We start from the raw sequence: 16,429 nt of genomic DNA, 5'->3' as shown, positions 1-16,429 counted from the left end.
TTGCATTTTTTTTTTTTGCTGCTTTTTGGATGGATGTGCTGGAGGACAATGAGTCAATGGATACTGTGTGCTTGGAACACTATGCTAAATTTGGATATCTAATTGTGAAATTTAGTTCTTCCAGTCCCAGGAGGACCCATTTGTGCTGCTCTAGTTGGGTGATAGGATCTGACTCCCAGGTGATGCTCCAGCTCTGGTTCTTCTATCCCAGAGAGGTCCCAGCCTATAAAACTGTCTCAGTTGCTCTGGATGGAGCCTGAGCACGTTGGAATAAAGCTTTCCCCCCCAGGGAAAGCATGCCAGGCTCATGGTGGCACATTTGATGTGTGGGACATTGTGTGGGACATTGAGCATCCAACCTCTGCTGCTTTTCTGCAGAAATATTTTGTCAGGATTTCTCCCCCTCCCTTTATTTGTTGAACAGTGTGTGAAATTCAGCACATTTGATGGAATGATAAGATTTACCTCCGAAATGGAGCTTTTGTATATGAACAAACCTGTGTGGGGATAGTTGGAAGGAAAGCTCATAATACCACCAAAGTCTTTAAAAACTACGAGCCTGAGCCTGCTGTCCTCTCTTCACCTCAATTTCTCAGGTGTGACAAGCTTGAAAGCCAGAAACCTGTCTCTGACTGCACACTAGGCATGACACAGTCAGTATATTTTTGGAAAATGAAGAACAATTGGTGTGTTACTGAAGGAAAAATACAACTGATGCTACTTTACTGAAGGAAATCCCACTGCTGCCTCTTTTTTTCTTTTTTTCTTTTTCTTTTTTTTTTTTTCCCCTGGAAGCTACAGAATTTACTACGCTGTTTATGTGCTGAAAGAAAATGGTGATAAATTAATCCCTGTAGCCAATCCTACTTGTACCACAGAAATAGTTGTATTTATGGAAGTGGTCAAACATGCAGTAGTGTCCAGAGATGTATGGCAATGTTCACCCCAGACCAGAGCACTGTGTGATTTATCACAGGGCACAGAGCAGGCCGTAATGTGTGCCCTAATTAGTGTAATGTTCCTTGTAATAGCTGTGAAATAAATTCTGCACCAAAGCTTTCGGCCAAAAACACAGGATCTAATGCAGATTCCATGAAGATAAAAGGGGGAAAAAATGACCTAATACTGTAAAAGCCTTTGGGTGTGAAGTTGGAAGTCTGAAGTACATCTGTACATAATCACAGAATCACAGAATGGTTTGGGTTTTGGAAGGGACTTTAGAGATCATCTAATTCCAACCCCCTGCCATGCGCAGGATCACCTTCCAATAGACGAGGTTGCTTCAAGCCCCATTCAGCCTGGCCTTGAACATTCCCAGGTTAGATGGGGCTTGGAGCAATATATAGGTGTCAAGTTTGTGGGCAAAATGTGTGTTAACCTTGTTATTAAATGTGTGTTAACAGAAAAGTGTGTGTTAGCTTTGCATTGCTCACCCTTTTCCTTCCATGACCCAGGGCTTTCCTCTGTCCCATGGGCTCTGTCATCCCAAGCAGGACTGGGAAGTGTTTATTGATTAATGGATTAATCAGCCCCACATCTTTGCTTGCACCCTCTTGGTGTGGCTCTTTTTAGCACTAGGTAGTTTTAGACACAGAGGATGACTGATGATCGTGTTTTGAAGCTCTATGAGTGTCTTCCAGTTCCTTATCTCTCTTGCAGATGGTATTTAAGTGTGCTGCAAAACATAATTCTCATGTGGGAGTGGAACTCCACATGGACTTGTAGGATTTCTTCTGGTGTATTGCTGAATGATGCAACCAAAATTGGCTTTTTCCCCTTTTTTTTCTTTTTTTTCTTTTTTTTTTTTTTTTTTTTTCCCATGGAGCTCCTGGAGAACTGTCAAGTACTGATGTTACCAATTCATGGAGAAGGAAACTGGCTCCCCAAGGGCTTTTGCTGTGAAGTGCTGTCAAGAAGGACTAAGCTGAGACCTTTGAGCTTTGCTTCCCAGCTGAGATGCCCTCCAAGGTCTTAGGAAAACAGAGTTTCTTAGTTTGTGTAGGATGAAATCTCCTTCATTACTTGCTACTCTCTATCTAGTGTAAAGGCTTTTTTTCTTATTTTTATTTTCATAAAGAACTTTCATTATTCACATCTTTATTAGGACTCATTTTTATTTTTGGGGCTGGCGCTGTGGCTTTTTTTTTCTGTTCTCTTTCTGTTCTCCTCTTATCTGGTTTTTCTCTGTAGATCATGAGTATTTGATTGAGGGTGGAAGAGTCAAACCAACACAAATTTATTTGCTCTGTCAAACTTCCTCTTTGTAATATTCTTCTCTGTGTAAAAGATGACACAAAATCAATCTCCTGCTTGGCGTCGTCATTCCTCTTCTGGCAGCTTTTGCTCAGTGATCATTATTTTTTGTTTGGCTGCATTTTATGCTTTAATGTGTTTTCAAATACATCATCAGATAACAATTGTTGAGATCCTCCTTCCCTTTGAAGGTCTGAGTGCAGATGTGAATTCGTGTGGCCTTTTCCTAACCTTCTGTGATCATGTCACGCTGTTTTGTTTTAGAAGGGATACCAGGGGAAGGGATTGAGTGCCAGTCAAGAATGAAGAATGAGGATATTATATTGTGGAACGGGAAGTGGCTTCTGTGATCTTTTTCAAACAATGCATTTGTGGAGGCTTCTTCCAAATATTTTTTTTGTGCTCCAATTCTCTCAACTTTTCTCCCCCATCATGCTGCCCTTCACTTTTTCAGGTTTTCATCATTTTTGTGGGTGACAGTGAAAGCAGCTGCCTGGTTTTAAGTGAAGTGAACCAAAATATGGATTTTTAAATTTACTGTTCCAGTGGTGAAATTATTTTTCTTCCTGAATACTTTAGTTCAGTACAAGTTCTTTCATACCATATTTTTTTTTTGTTTCAATAGACTTTTTTTAGAACCTTTATATATGTGGAATTCTGGATTCAGAGGGAAAAAAAAAGAAAATAAAAACATATGGACACAGTTGAACTTCTAATCTGAATTAAATGAACTTTTAATATTTTTTGTAGTCAGAACTTTGCAAAGCTTTCTCTTTCCTCCCACCCACACAATAAAGATGATTATGAGCTCCATGATCTGAGGAACTGGTCTGTAAAGACTGGGGAAAGTTATTTTTGTTGAGGGAGTATTGAGGAGTCAACTGAAGGCAAAGAGTGATGACCAGGAGGACTCAGAGCCAACGTGAGCCCCAACAGTGAGAGGACAGAGGCTGCTGATTTAACCTCCAGCTGATTTACTGGAAGATCTTTCTTTGCCCCAAACTCCACACTGGTGGAATTTTAAATCCAAATTTACTGAAGAATGTAAATATAAATCTGAATGTGATTCTCTTTGACTCTGAATTTGTCTTATCTTAGGGGAATGTCAGGGGGTTCCTTCCTACCCCATGAAGTGGATCTGCACAGATTTACCCCGTGTTCAGTAGGAAATTGCAGGTCTCCAGAACACCTCTGATGGCAACTGTGAAATTACCTTTGCAGCTCTGCCATTAAGCTGCTGAAGAGATTTATTTCTTGAACAGCTGTTCTCAGATGGGAATTTTCATTTCTCTAAGTAGAATTGGAAGCTGGGAAGAAAATTTGGCTGTTAGGTTGATGAGGCAGCAGTCAGAAAATTATGAACAAAAAAGGAGATGTTTTCTTCCAAGAGTTTTGCAGTTAAATTATATTTAATGCTGTGTTCAGTTGTGTCCCATTGATCTTTTTGGTGAAAGCTGGTTGCATTTGAATTTATGTGTCTAAACAGTTTCTTATAATGCTTTGTTGGGTTTTTGATTTGTTTTTTCCCTAACACAAAAGGGTGACAGCAGTTTCTCTAAAAAGACAAACTAAAATCTTGTAAGTTACCATTTTTTCGAGATGTCTCAGCTCCTGAGGAGACAAACTGCTCTCTTAAAGGTGTTACAACTCACTTCTGAAACCTCAAGAGTTTCTTAAGATGCCTCCCTTCTCCAGCAGTGATTAATTGCTGCTCCTGTAACCCAGTGGATGGAGTGGCCTGGTATAAATCCAGACACGTGGAGACCTTTGCCCATCTTTAATCATCTGCTGTCCAGTGCCACAGTGGAATAAATTATTATTGTTGTTATAAAAGCTGCAATTTATCTTCCATCAGGCCTCATGGCTAAATTTTTTATTTTTGTCTTCCTTGAGGCTTAGTAGATTTTTATATTTTTTTTAATGTCTACCAATAGAAATTAAATTAAGAGCATTTAAATGCCTATCAATATAAATGAAATGAAAAGTATTTGCACAGGTACTGTAGCCACACAGTTACTGCTCATCACAATCTGATAGCAGTGATTTCTCTTCAAACTGACCCAGAATAACCCTGGGTGTGTTTCCTTCTGCTCTTGAATGTTTGATTCCCAGGCACACAGTCCTCCTTTCCCTTCCTCATATCACTTCACTTGATGCATTGGCAAGAGCTGGCTAGAACAAACAGGTATTTTGTCCTCATGAGATATTTGGCAGGTCTTTATTGGCTTTCTCAGCGCCGTTCTCCTGATGTGAGCCGAGGATCAGAAGCTGGGTTTATTTTAGGCGACTTATAAGACAAAATATAAGCTGCTTCAGCTCCTTTTCTTCCTCTGTGTAGGCATAGGCTACACTGTGGGAGCCACTGGAATTATATCTCTGAACAATACAGCCTTTCATCTTTCTCAGACTGCAGTATATATATATAATCCGACTGGTTGCTTTATTACATTTTTATTGCTGTCAAATTTTCACAAAGATTAGACTGGGAGGAAAAATGCCTTCAGAGTGAGATCTGTGAAGGTGTGAAATGGCCTCTGAGGAGGGGCACTGGGAGAATCATGGCTTGAGTTATTGCAAGGCAGGCAGTCCAGAGGATGGGAAAATCCTCCCTGGAGGTGATGATGCCTGGGTGACCTGGCTGGGATGGATTAGTTCATGCCGGGGGTCGCCTTTCCACAGGGTGAGTGGGTCCTGCTGGGAGCAGAATTTGCTGTTCCCAATGAGTCTGTGGGATTTAAAACGTCTCTGAGATGCATTTCTGATGAAACAGCCAAAGTTTCTGTGAGTTACTGGACTGCAGGCTGTTTCTTCATACTGATGGCTTCTGAATGGTTAGTTCCAGATATTCTCTCACTTGTTTAAAAGCTTTAATTGCCCTCACCTTTGCTGGGGCCTTTCAGTACCTAAAGTGAACTTATAAAAAGGAGAGGGCAGGTTTTCTGTGGGGTGCATATTGTTAGGAGAAGTGGTAATGGATTTAAATTAAAGGAAAGTAGATTTAGACTAGAGATGAAGAATTTCTAGTTTCTTGTCTCTTTTATGCTGAGGCTGGTGAGGCCACAACTGGGCAACCTGTGCCAGGGCCTCACCAGCCTCAGCATAAAAGAGTTTCCAGGTGAGATTGGACAGGGCTCTGAGCAAACTGGTCTGGTTGAGGATCTTCCTGCTCAATGCAGGGGATTGAAACTAGGTGACCTTTAAAGGATCTTTCCATCCCAACCTTTTCTATGATTCTGTGATTTCATTTTTAGGTGTGAATAGGACTTCTGAAAAAATACAAAAGGTTGAGCAGGTGGTGGTCTTATGGCTGAAATGAAAATGAATGGACCAAATGCTGATTGGTGCAATAGAGCTCTTGAAATCAAGGGCTGATGGTTATTTTTCACATTTTGAAAGCTTTCTTGATGGACCTGCTATCTTTATCTCCATTTTTTTCTATTTTTTTTTTTTTTTTTTTTTTTTTTTTTGTAATCTGTGCAGACACACTCCCATTCTGCTTACCAAAGCCCTGTCCTGCAAAGATTGACTCTCATTTCCCATTTTGGAGGAAAGAATGTCTTTTCATAGGCAGTGGGAGTGTGGGGAGGAACTGCTGCAGCAGAAGATTTGAAAACTTGTCTCTATAAATGGTAAGGGCGAATTCAGCATTTTGAAAAGAAATAATAATTTTAATGTACATCTTGGTGGAGGCTTGAGCTTCATTTGCATGGCTGTACGAATGCAAGCAAGAAACCAAGTTATTTCTAAAGAACTCAACATCCCAACTTTGCTTTTTCCCCTAGAAAAGCTAGATATGTTGTGCAGTGTGCAAGACCTCTTCTTCTCTCAACCAGGGAAATTTCTGTTCTTTTACATTCCTCCATTTTACCACAGAGGGCTTCCTTTGAATCACCCAAGACCTGATTAATTCCTTATCCCATATAGATGTGAATCCTGGCTGGATCAGCTCATCCTTGTATTTTAAGCTAATAATTTGAGCTCCATGCAGGTTATCTCTTGGGGTTCTTCCAGAGAAGAACCTTGCCACGTAAAGAAGTTCCTTTTGCTTTTTGTGATTATTAAAAGATGTGAGGCACCATTTGCAAGAGTATGTCCTGAATACTTTTTAGAAACCTATTTTCAAAAATAAAAAAAAATATTTTCCAGCTCTCTGCATTATTTGATCCGTTATCTCTTACCTTCGCTGTAGAAAGTGCCTTGCTGCATTTCAGTGATAACCTTATTGCTGTGTATCCGAGGCAGTGTTTGGGTTTCTGTAGTGCCTTTCATTGTGGCATCTCCAGCAGCTTTGCAAGTGTGCTGGAAAGTAGGTCAGTGTTATTCTCGTTTATAAAATAGAGGCTGAGTTTTTAGGTTTCTTTGTAACCAATTTTTTTTTGTTGCTCGCAAGTGGTTCTGGCTGTGGAGAAGTTGCTGACTTTTCTTCTTCACTTTGCAGTTCTGAGCCTCCCCCTCCTTTCCCTGTACAGTTACAAAACCACTTCTGAGATGCTGAGAGAGATGTGCCAGCATTGCTCATCCCAAACTTCCATGTTGAGCTTTTCTTCCGCCCATAGAATGGATTGAGTTGGAAAAGACCTTAAAGCTCATCTCATTCCAACTCCCTAACAAGGGCAGGGACACCTTCCACCAGACCAGGTTGCTCCTAGCCCCATCCAAGCTGGCCTTGAACAAATGCAGGGACTGAGCAGCCAGAAATTCTCAGGGCAGCCCTTCCATTGCCTCACCACTCTCATTTTTGTCCTTTCCAAAATCTCTTCATCTGTGTCTCCAGGAAAGCTCAGAACTGCGCACAGTGGGAAGATGAACGTGAAAATTTATCTCCAATTCAGTAATTCAACTTGACCTTTTCTCATGTTTTAGTTTAGCATTTTATAGTTATTCTTATTTTACAATACCATTATTATTAGTTTAGCGTTTTACAATTTTTTTTTTTTTTTTGAGTTCTTAGAGTTTCCCAGGAGAGGCTGATCCAAGGATGGGAGGGAAAAAACCATCAGTCCCAGTTATGCTCTTATTGAATTCACTGCTTTTAACAAAGTGTTCCAAAAATAATTTTGGAGGGTTTACCTAGAAGCTTTCTGCTTCCCTCATGTTCACACCTTGAAGTGCTCTTCTCACAGAATCATGGAATTGTTTGGGTTGGAAGAGACCTTCAAGGTCTTGCCATTCCAACCTCCCTGCCATGGTCAGGGACACCTCCCATCAGACCAGGTCATCCTTTGAGTTGTCTGAGCTAAAATCAGGTGTTCCCCTATGCCTCTATACCTGAAATAAACCAGTAATTGCCTTTCCTTGGAGATCACAAGTGAAATATTGGAGAATAACATTCTTGTGGCAGATACCATCCCAGAAGGATCAGTGTTCTTGAGTTTCTCTTGGATCCCTGCATCTTCTGTGATCCCTGAATGTTTTTTAATCCTAAAGGATGTGTGTAGGGAGGCTTTGGTTTATTGAAAGATGAGATCTGTGGTGCACTCTGCATTGGTCTCTGGGACGAGCAACTGGAAAACAGCATTTTTGGTGTATTTGGCATTTGGTTAAGCAAAATACATGGTGTTTTGAGGAGTAGTTTTGTGTGGTCCTTGACTAGGCAGACAGAAAGGCTTCCAAGAAATTTGTAGCAGTTTAGGCCGATTTTTGTAGCAGATTTGGGTCATTGTATCCCATTTTAAGCTCCTTTTATGACATTTTGTAGACTTTTGGTGGCTTTCTATAAGAACCATCCACAATATCATCTACTGCTGTGGCTCTACTCTCATTGTGCCCTTTTTCCACCCACTAAATGCTACAAACCACCCAGGTACCCTGGAAAAAGAATGCCAAGAGCATTTCTAGGGGTCCCATGGTTTTGTGATAACAGAGATTTTGTTAGATGAAGGTGTTCAGGTGAATTTAGAATATGAGTTGTGCAATCAGCCCACCCATCTCACGCTGTCTGTGAACTGTCTGGCTCCAAATCTGGCAGCCAGAGAGGATGTATACCTTTGGATACCACCACTCTTCTCTGATTGAACTTGGGAGGTGATGTAGAGGAGCTATGTGGAAGTCCCTTGGAGTCCATGATGCCTTTAAAGTGTCGTGTTTGGCAAAAAAAAAAACCTCAGGGTTGTGATGTCCTCAGTAAAAGGCAAAGTCCTCCATAAGGTACAGGCTGGAAGATGCTGAGCAGAAGGAATTGGAAATGAAGGGGAAAGCATTGAGCGCCCTCAGTAAATTTTGGTGTAGGCCCCTGGTGCCTGTAAATAACTCTGTGCCGCTGCTTGCAGCAAGGTTGGGAAGTTGGGCTCTGAGTGCCTTCCTGAGAAGCAATCTGCTTTATTTTCCAGCCAAAAGATATCAACATCTAATCAATTTTTGGTCCATTTCTGCTGCTTCTAGAAGCAGTGATGATGTGTTGATTCCCACAGCTTGTATTTACTGTGGACTCCAAAGGTGTGACATCTATTGATGCATCAAAATGTCCCTGTTAAGCATTAAAATGTGCTTTGTTTGGATGTGTGCATTAAAGTTGGTCTTCTCCCCTTTTCCCTCAATATCAAAAAAGCTTCAGAGGGTTACAGAGTTGTAAACAGCTACACCTCTGTTCATGAATTAAATAGTAAATAACTAAATCTAGAGAAGTTTGCTTTTCTCTGCCACATGCTTTTGGAGTGGGACCTGCCAGCAGTGTAAATTAAGAAGTTTCCAGTTATTCCTAAGCTGTTTTGAAAATTAATGCATGAAAATGAAAAACAGAAGCATCAGACTCTTTTGAAGTGGGTACTACCCACAGTCCTCTCCTTCCATGGCGTGGAGTTACAGTTTTGGATGGGAAAAGTTGTCCAGAGTGGTAGATCTCAGCAACAAGGTTAGAAGGGATGTTTAATGAATGTAATATTGTATGTGTGAAGGTCAGCAGTGCTGCACTGAAAAGAATTCAGATCATGCTGTTTTGAAGGGCTGAAAGAGATGTTGCAAACTACAAGTTAGGATTTATTCCTCTGAAAATAATTATCATCCTTGCAGGCAAGAGAAGGTGCCTGCAGAGAGCTTTGTCCATGGCAAATGTGCTGTTTAAAAGACTCTGCACTCATCTCAAATAACATCATTCCATGCCGAAAAGCTACTGCTCTTAGGTAGTTCAAAAGTTGATTTTATTTTTACCTTTTTTTTAAATCAACTAGCAGAATAAAAATGTCACTGCTATATATGGGCTGTAGAAAGTTAATGTTACTTTTTGACAGGATGCTCTTGCAGGAGAGCACAGTTAAGGAACACAGCTATGGATGCTGAGCTGCCTGTTGGAAATAGCACAATTCAGCCTTTGATTATTATTTTTCAGCATATTACGTCATTTCTCCACAAAATTCAATTTCTCTGTCCTTTGTGTGCTGCAGATTGTCACTGGATTTAAATAGCATCCACTATGTGCTTGGGGAAAGGGGGAGGTTGAGAGAGTCCCTTTGATTTGCTTCTCTTTTTTAGAGCAGGGATGTCTGTCAGCAGGGAGGTGGGTTTGGTGGCCAACTAGAATATATTTTAATTATAATGTATTTGTTTTTAAATTCATAATACAAAAGGCTTGCTCCTCCAGTTAAACACGTGGGGTTTTGGCAGTTTTGGTGTGACAGAATGCAAATAAACCTCGAGGGCAGGTAGTGAGGCTTTACTGCAAACAGATGCTGCTCTCAGCTCCCCAGAATGTTGTCATCTAGCAAAACATCATGGAAACACAGGACGGTTTGGGTTGGATGGAGTCTTAAACTCCATCGAGTTCCAGCCCCCTGCCATGGGCAGGGACACCAGGCTGTTTAAAATTCCATCCAACCTGGCCTGGAAAACTTCCAGGGATGGGACAGCCACATCTCTGGGAATCCTCTACCAGGGTCTCACCACCCTCTCAAAAAGAAATACACAATTTCTTTCTAATATCCAATCCAAATCTCCCCTCTGTCAGTTTGAAGCCATTCCCCGTTGTCCTGTCACTCCACCCCTTGTTCAAAGTCCCTCTCCAGCTCTCTTGGAGCTGCTTTAGGCACTGGAAGAGTCTCTAAGATCTTTCCAGAGCCTTCCCCTCTTTAGGATGAACAGCCCCAGCTCTCCCAGCCTGGCTCTGGAGCAGGAGGGCTTCAGCCCTTGGAGCATCTCCGTGGCTTTCTGTGGACTGAAATTGCACTTGTACAGAAAATGTGATCCTGGGTCTGTGGGTGTTCATGTCCTTATGGGGAAGATTTTGTTTCCCACTTGGAAATGAGATGATTTCTGCTGAGGAAAATGGATGGGCTTTGGGAGAAAGTTCTTGAGGCCTTCACCTGCTATTCCAGCACCCTTTGCCTTGTCCCTTTTTAAATTTTTTTTTCTTTTTTTTTTTAATATCTACAAGTAGATAAATATAAGAATGAGAAATAAGTAAAACAGTTTACTGGAGCATAGCCAGCTGTTCTCCATAGCAGGAAGGATTAAAGTGCATGTAGCTCTTAGCCCCTCTATGGTCTGGAAAATGATTCCTTTTATTCCAAAGCAGATACCCTAAATAAGGTGCTTGACTCCATCAAAGGTTGCAACCAGTGGAATCGAGCAAGGAGAGCAAGGAAAACAAGGAAAGCATGATTTAAACTACCTGATACTATTCACCTTCTGCTCTTGTAGTTGTAGACTAAAGTATTTATATTTTTTGTGCTGGGTGGTGCACGTGAGGAGTTATTCTGTGAAATAGTTCCTTGACAGAAGGAGAAAAATGTCTACAAAAGGAATGTGCTAAAGGAATGTGCTAGTGCTGTTTCCATGTGGGATGTTTTTGTGGTTATCCCACCCCCACCAGCATACACACACATGGAGAGCCCCAGTGAACAACCAAAACAAATGGTTTTCAGCTTAAAAGTCAATGTGGTATTTATTGACTCTTTAGGGAATAAGGAATCTGATGTTCTGGTTTTGGGTGTTCCTATTGCATCAGTATTCTTGTTACCCCAGAGATAAAATCCAAGTGGGACTCAGCTTGAGGAAGAAAAATAGAAAATGAGTTTTCAGTTTGTGTCTTCTAGGTGGTGTAACTGCTGCCTTGGTAGGAAAATGATCTCAACTCCAAAGCATCCACTGCAAGTCAAAATATTTCTGATCCCAGGGAATGTCCCATTATTTCTGATGCCTGTGAGTAAATGTGGCTCTTGAAATATTTCACAAATCCTTCTGCATCAAAGTAGATCTTGCCCCTCTGGGTCCCTGTTGATGAAGGAGTATCTCCTTAGGTGGTTTTGGGTATGTTTTTTGCCTCACTCATCTGCCCTCCAGGCTGCAGCTGATCTAGAATGGGCAAACTGCTCTTTAGCTGGGAGAGCACCACATGAGTCTCGTGTTTACAGCCAGGCCCCTGTCCTTAACCAGCTGGAAAAGGTTCACTGTCAGCCCCATGCGCAGGAACCCACTTCAGCTCCCAGCCATGACCTCTCCGAAACACTACTGGCCCAAAAAGAAGACAAGAAATAGACTGAGGCCTGTGGTACTCACATTCTCTGAACAGAGAGAGACATAATTCTCTCTCCCAGGATTTTTCCTGGGAAAGGCAGTGAAAAGCACAGAGGGAGAAGAGAAAACAATTCTTACTTCTACTTGTTGTTCTTGTTGTTTGGCACATGTAGAATGCTACACGTTACAGAGATTGTTTACTGAAAGGGATTTGTTAATTAGATTCTGCTGATGGTTTTTTGGACTGATTGACCAATTAGAAAAAAGCTGTGTCTTGACTGTCTGGAGACAGTCACGGGTTTTTCTTTAGTATCTCTTTAGTATAGTATATCTTTAATACAATATAGTATTAGTGTAATATAGTTTAATAAAGCATTTGTTCAGCCTTCTGAAATCATGGAGTCAGAGCTCGTTATCCCTACATTGGGATCACCCTATGGAGCCCAAGCGTGTGTCCTCTGATTGCCATGACTTTCCAGCTGGGGGGTGCTTGTGGACATCAGCTTTTCTCTCAGGGAGCTTTCAGCTTGGTTTCTGCTGCCTGTGGGCAGTTTGGTAACCATCAGCTGTGATGGTACCACTGCTGTGCTCACCTGGTGGAGCTGTTGAATGGCCCTTGGAGTGAATCGTGTCCCGGGAGAAGAGTCTTGAGATGGAATCATTAAGGTTGGAAAAGACCTTTAAGATTGTCAAAGTCCAACCCTTGAACAAACACCACCACACCCACTAAACCATATGGTAAAGTGGCACATCTGCTCATTTTTTGAACACTTCCAGGTATCATGACTCCGCTGCTTTTCTGTTCCAACCTCTCTTCAGTGAGGAAATTTTCCTTTTATCCAGCCTGACCCTCCTCTGGCACGACTTAAGGCCAGTACCCATTGTCCTGTCACTGGAAGCCTGGGAAAAGAGGCTGACCCCCACTTCACCACAGCCTCCTTTCAGGTAGTTGTAGAGAGCAATAAAGTCTCCCCTGAGCCTTCTTTTCAAGTTAGACACAAGCAAGATGATGGTGATTGATGGAGGACAACATCATGAGCTCTCAGGACTTTATTGTTCAAGTCAAAATAGGGAGAAGTAGTGTGGCTGTGATTGGCTGGGTGTACTTTATTAATTTATGGTTTGTTTGTTGTTTTCCTGAGTGTGAATTGGCAGGATTTTTCTTTAAGCCCTTCCTGAACTTGGTTATCCTCAATTGCTTCCTCTAAAAATTTCTCTGGGCTCATATCATGATCCATTATTTGTGAGCGCTTCACTGCCGGTAGCAGATATCTGAAAATGGAAACATTTTGCCTGGAAATGAGAGTGATGCTGCACACTTGTGTTGCCTGGCTGGACAGACAGAAATTGCAGTTCTAGGTTGCTCTTGACCTTGTGGTAGGATGTGCCTCGCTGTTTACTGAACCTGGGTGCTGCTATGCATGATCCTGCTCCTGAATGAATTTGGGAGAGTGTTGCAGGAGGCAGGGTGGCAGGAGAGTTTCCAGAGCAAGGCAGCAGCCCTTGGGGATATTTGCTCAGAAATTTTGTCCTTGCCTTGCTTTTGTTGTTGATTTGTTTGGTGTGTGTTTTTATTTTACTTAGAGTTCATTGAAGACTTTGCTGGAAGAGCCCCTTCAGCCATAACCTTTAAAGCTGCCATGTGAAGTACAGTGGCAGTCAGAAAAACCACGCTCTGGAAGTGACACGGTGGCATGCAGTCAAGGATTTCATCCCTCTCCCTTCTTTTTCTGTGCAATGAAAATCTTAATTCAATTTGTAATTTCCCCACTCCTTTCTACAATGTCAGTGCTCTGCATCCATCCTGAGATCTTGGCGGTTCTTCCCATGAAGTTCCATGCAAAGCACCTGGAACTTCCCATCTCCTTTGTGGCATTCACTTTTTTCCTGCCTTTTTTTTTTTTTTTGGAAAGGAAAAGTTAGTATCTCTGACTCAGAGGAAGGGCAAGTGCAGTTGGTAAATATGTTTTACACAGCCTTACTTTTGGTCACACGTTTCGAGTGGCACCAGCGTCCAACAAGCCCTAAATCCTGCAAAACTTACCTTGATGTGTTTATCAGTTTTTCTCTGATTAAAGCTTGGCTCTGCTTCACCTGCATCACTCTTGGCCAGGGGGAGCAGGACATCTTTCCATTGTCCAGTCAGACGGATGCTCAGGACAGGCAGCTCCTGCTCCTGGTGCTGGAGGTGCTGGAGGCTGGAGCTGAGCTGGTGAAGCCCTCAGAAGCAGCAGGAATTATTCATGACAGGATCTCTCTGTCCTTGTCCCCTGCAGCTCTGTAATAGATTGGTTTAGGTGTTATAATTGCATTACACCTCCCTCCCCCTTCCATTTCCCTCTCTGCTTCTTCCACCCTTCCTCAGTGTTTATTTATGCAAGTTTTGCTGCAAAGAAACTCAGAATTAAAAAAAAAAAAAGTAGTGACAGAAACAGGAAGGGAATCCCATTGCTCTTTGCATGATTCCCACCCATATTTTTGAGAAAGTGTGTAAAATCTTGCAGTTAACCTTGCTGTTTTTAGCTGCAGAGCAAAGCCTTCTAAATGCAGCCAGTGAATGGGGTAGGAAGAGAGCTGGGATGTTCCCTTGCTCTGTGGGAGCATCCCCAGTGACCAAGGATGAGGGGCAGTGGGCAGAAAGGATCTGATCAACCTGGTTCCCAAACCATTAAAACAAACATGTTCAATTGGGAGTTACCAAATTATGTATTTGTATTTGCAGACATTTTATTTGTTATATATAGGATATCATAGAATAGTTTGGGTTGGAAGGGACCTTAAAGACCATCTAATTCCAGCCATGGGCAGAAGGCACTAAAGTTGCTCAGAGCCTCATCCAACGCGTCCTTGAGCACTTAAAGGGATGATGCCCCTCTTTGGACAGTGACATGACTTGCATTGTTTCTTCTGTCTCATCAGCAAGTTTTTAATTAATATGGAAGAGGTCCTAAATGAGGTTTTTATCTTTTTTTTTTTTTTTTCTTCCTCTCTCCACATTTGTCAGACTAAAACTGATGAAAGCTTCAGGCCATGAAAAACACCCAGAAGATTGGGATAGCAGCTTGGCCAGGGATGGGAGTTACCTCTTTAATTACCTCTTTTCCATCTCCAGTCTTTTTCATGTTGGCCCAGCACCTTTAAGAAAATTCTGCTGCAGCGTGTTTATTATTTAACTCAGAATAACCTTTAATAATCTCTATCAATTTATATTTATGTGCTACATTTTATCTGGCAGCATCCTGTAACTCACGTATCATATACAGAAGTGGTGATTTTGTCACGGAAAGAAACAACACACCAAAAATTGGATTTTCTTTTTAATTGAGGTGTCTAACCTTAATTACAGCAGGCTGTTGGTCCAGCAAACTTTTTGCTTGAGGAAGAAATCCATCGACAGCATTTTCACCTCACTGAAAGACATAAAAATGAAACCCTGGATATTTTGTTCTTGTTTGCTAATGCAGAGAAATAACAACTTGGAGTATGAATAATGTAAAAGGCATGCAGTAGTTTGTGGGAGAAGTGAGTCAGTTCTGCTTGCTGAAGCAGGCTGCAAGTTCACCCAGAAAGAAGCACCTCTTGCTATGAATGAATGAAGGAAAAAGTGTTTGGAGGTTATTTTTAATAACAGACGTGACATTTTTGAGCTCCTGGATGGCCATGTGGGAATCCAAGGCATGTGCAGACAGACAGAGACTGTGAAATGGAGCTGTTCAGTAGTAAAAAGTAGTAGTAGAGGTGGTCTGAAGTTCTGGAGAGGTTCTTATGGAAGTGAAATAGGGAGATTTTACTCTTTTTGGTTTTACTGCTACTGCATCTTCCCAGCAAATACAGTGAATTTGTTGGATTTTTTTCCTGGGTAACTAGGGTATGATACATAGAAAGGCTGGTAGTTTTATAAATCATGAATTTATTGAGTATGACTAAAACTTGTGCTTTTGTCAGGGACAGAGAGGAAAGAGGGATGATGCAGTGACATCCTGGGGAGACTGGAAGGTTGTTCTCTTTCTTTTTCCTTTTCCTTTTCCTTCCCCTGGTCTGGAGTGCTTGATCCAAGTGAGAGCCTTTTTACAGATTTAAACCATTCACTTTAGCTGAACATTTAACTACCACAGTGGTATCTTGGGGTTTTTTAGGGCATTAAAGGATGGTAAAACTACTAATTTTTATGCATGTGCTTAATTATTTGAACTTCTTCAATTAAATTAGTTTTGATTGAAATATTGTTGTACACATGGTGTTGTTTGGTGGTATCTTCATAGTCAGAGTTATCATTAAATACCCTTTTCCTTCCTCTGCTCTGTGACCTGGTTGGTGGCTCTGGCGTGGAGACAGACAATTTCTGTAGGGCCAACTAGGAAGACTAGATAAATATCATCAGGGGGGTTTCATCCTGCTTTTGTTTTCTGTTTCCCTTTCTCTTTCTATCTTCTTTTCCTCCATGGGAAGCCAGATGTAGATGGAGAAGGCTGTGCACTTAGAGGCTGGTGGTTTAAGTGACGTAGGAAGGAGCCATGTGTCGCACATCCCTCAAGCAAAAAGGACAAGAGGAAACGGCCTCAAGTTCTGCCAGGAAACATTTCTATTGGATATTAGGAAAAAAATCTTCATGAAAAGGATTGGAAGAGGCTGACCAGGGAAGTGGTGGAGCCACCATCTCTGGAGGAATTTTAAAGACACGTGGATGTGGCACATGGGGATGTGGTTTAGTGGTGGCCCTGGCAGTGCT

The 16,429-nt window shown here is 41.7% G+C and overlaps 1 protein-coding gene across 10 annotated transcripts in view; it reads left to right on the top strand.

The window, feature by feature from the left end:
- The window catches only part of TSNARE1 (t-SNARE domain containing 1), a 448,564-nt gene that overhangs the window by 57,418 nt on the left and 374,717 nt on the right, over positions 1-16,429 (top strand). Inside the window, exon 1 of one of the 10 annotated variants that reach the window (XM_038161048.1) lies at positions 5,752-5,882. The exons of the other annotated variants lie outside the window; for them this stretch is intronic. The gene's annotated coding sequence lies outside the window, so the exon portion shown is untranslated. Of the gene's footprint in view, positions 1-5,751; positions 5,883-16,429 lie in introns of those variants that run through there. 10 annotated transcript variants of the gene reach the window in all.

The sequence above is a fragment of the Motacilla alba genome, chromosome 2 (genome assembly GCF_015832195.1).
Source record: "Motacilla alba alba isolate MOTALB_02 chromosome 2, Motacilla_alba_V1.0_pri, whole genome shotgun sequence".
NCBI lineage: Eukaryota > Metazoa > Chordata > Aves > Passeriformes > Motacillidae > Motacilla > Motacilla alba.
This window is presented reverse-complemented; position numbering and strand designations above follow the sequence as displayed.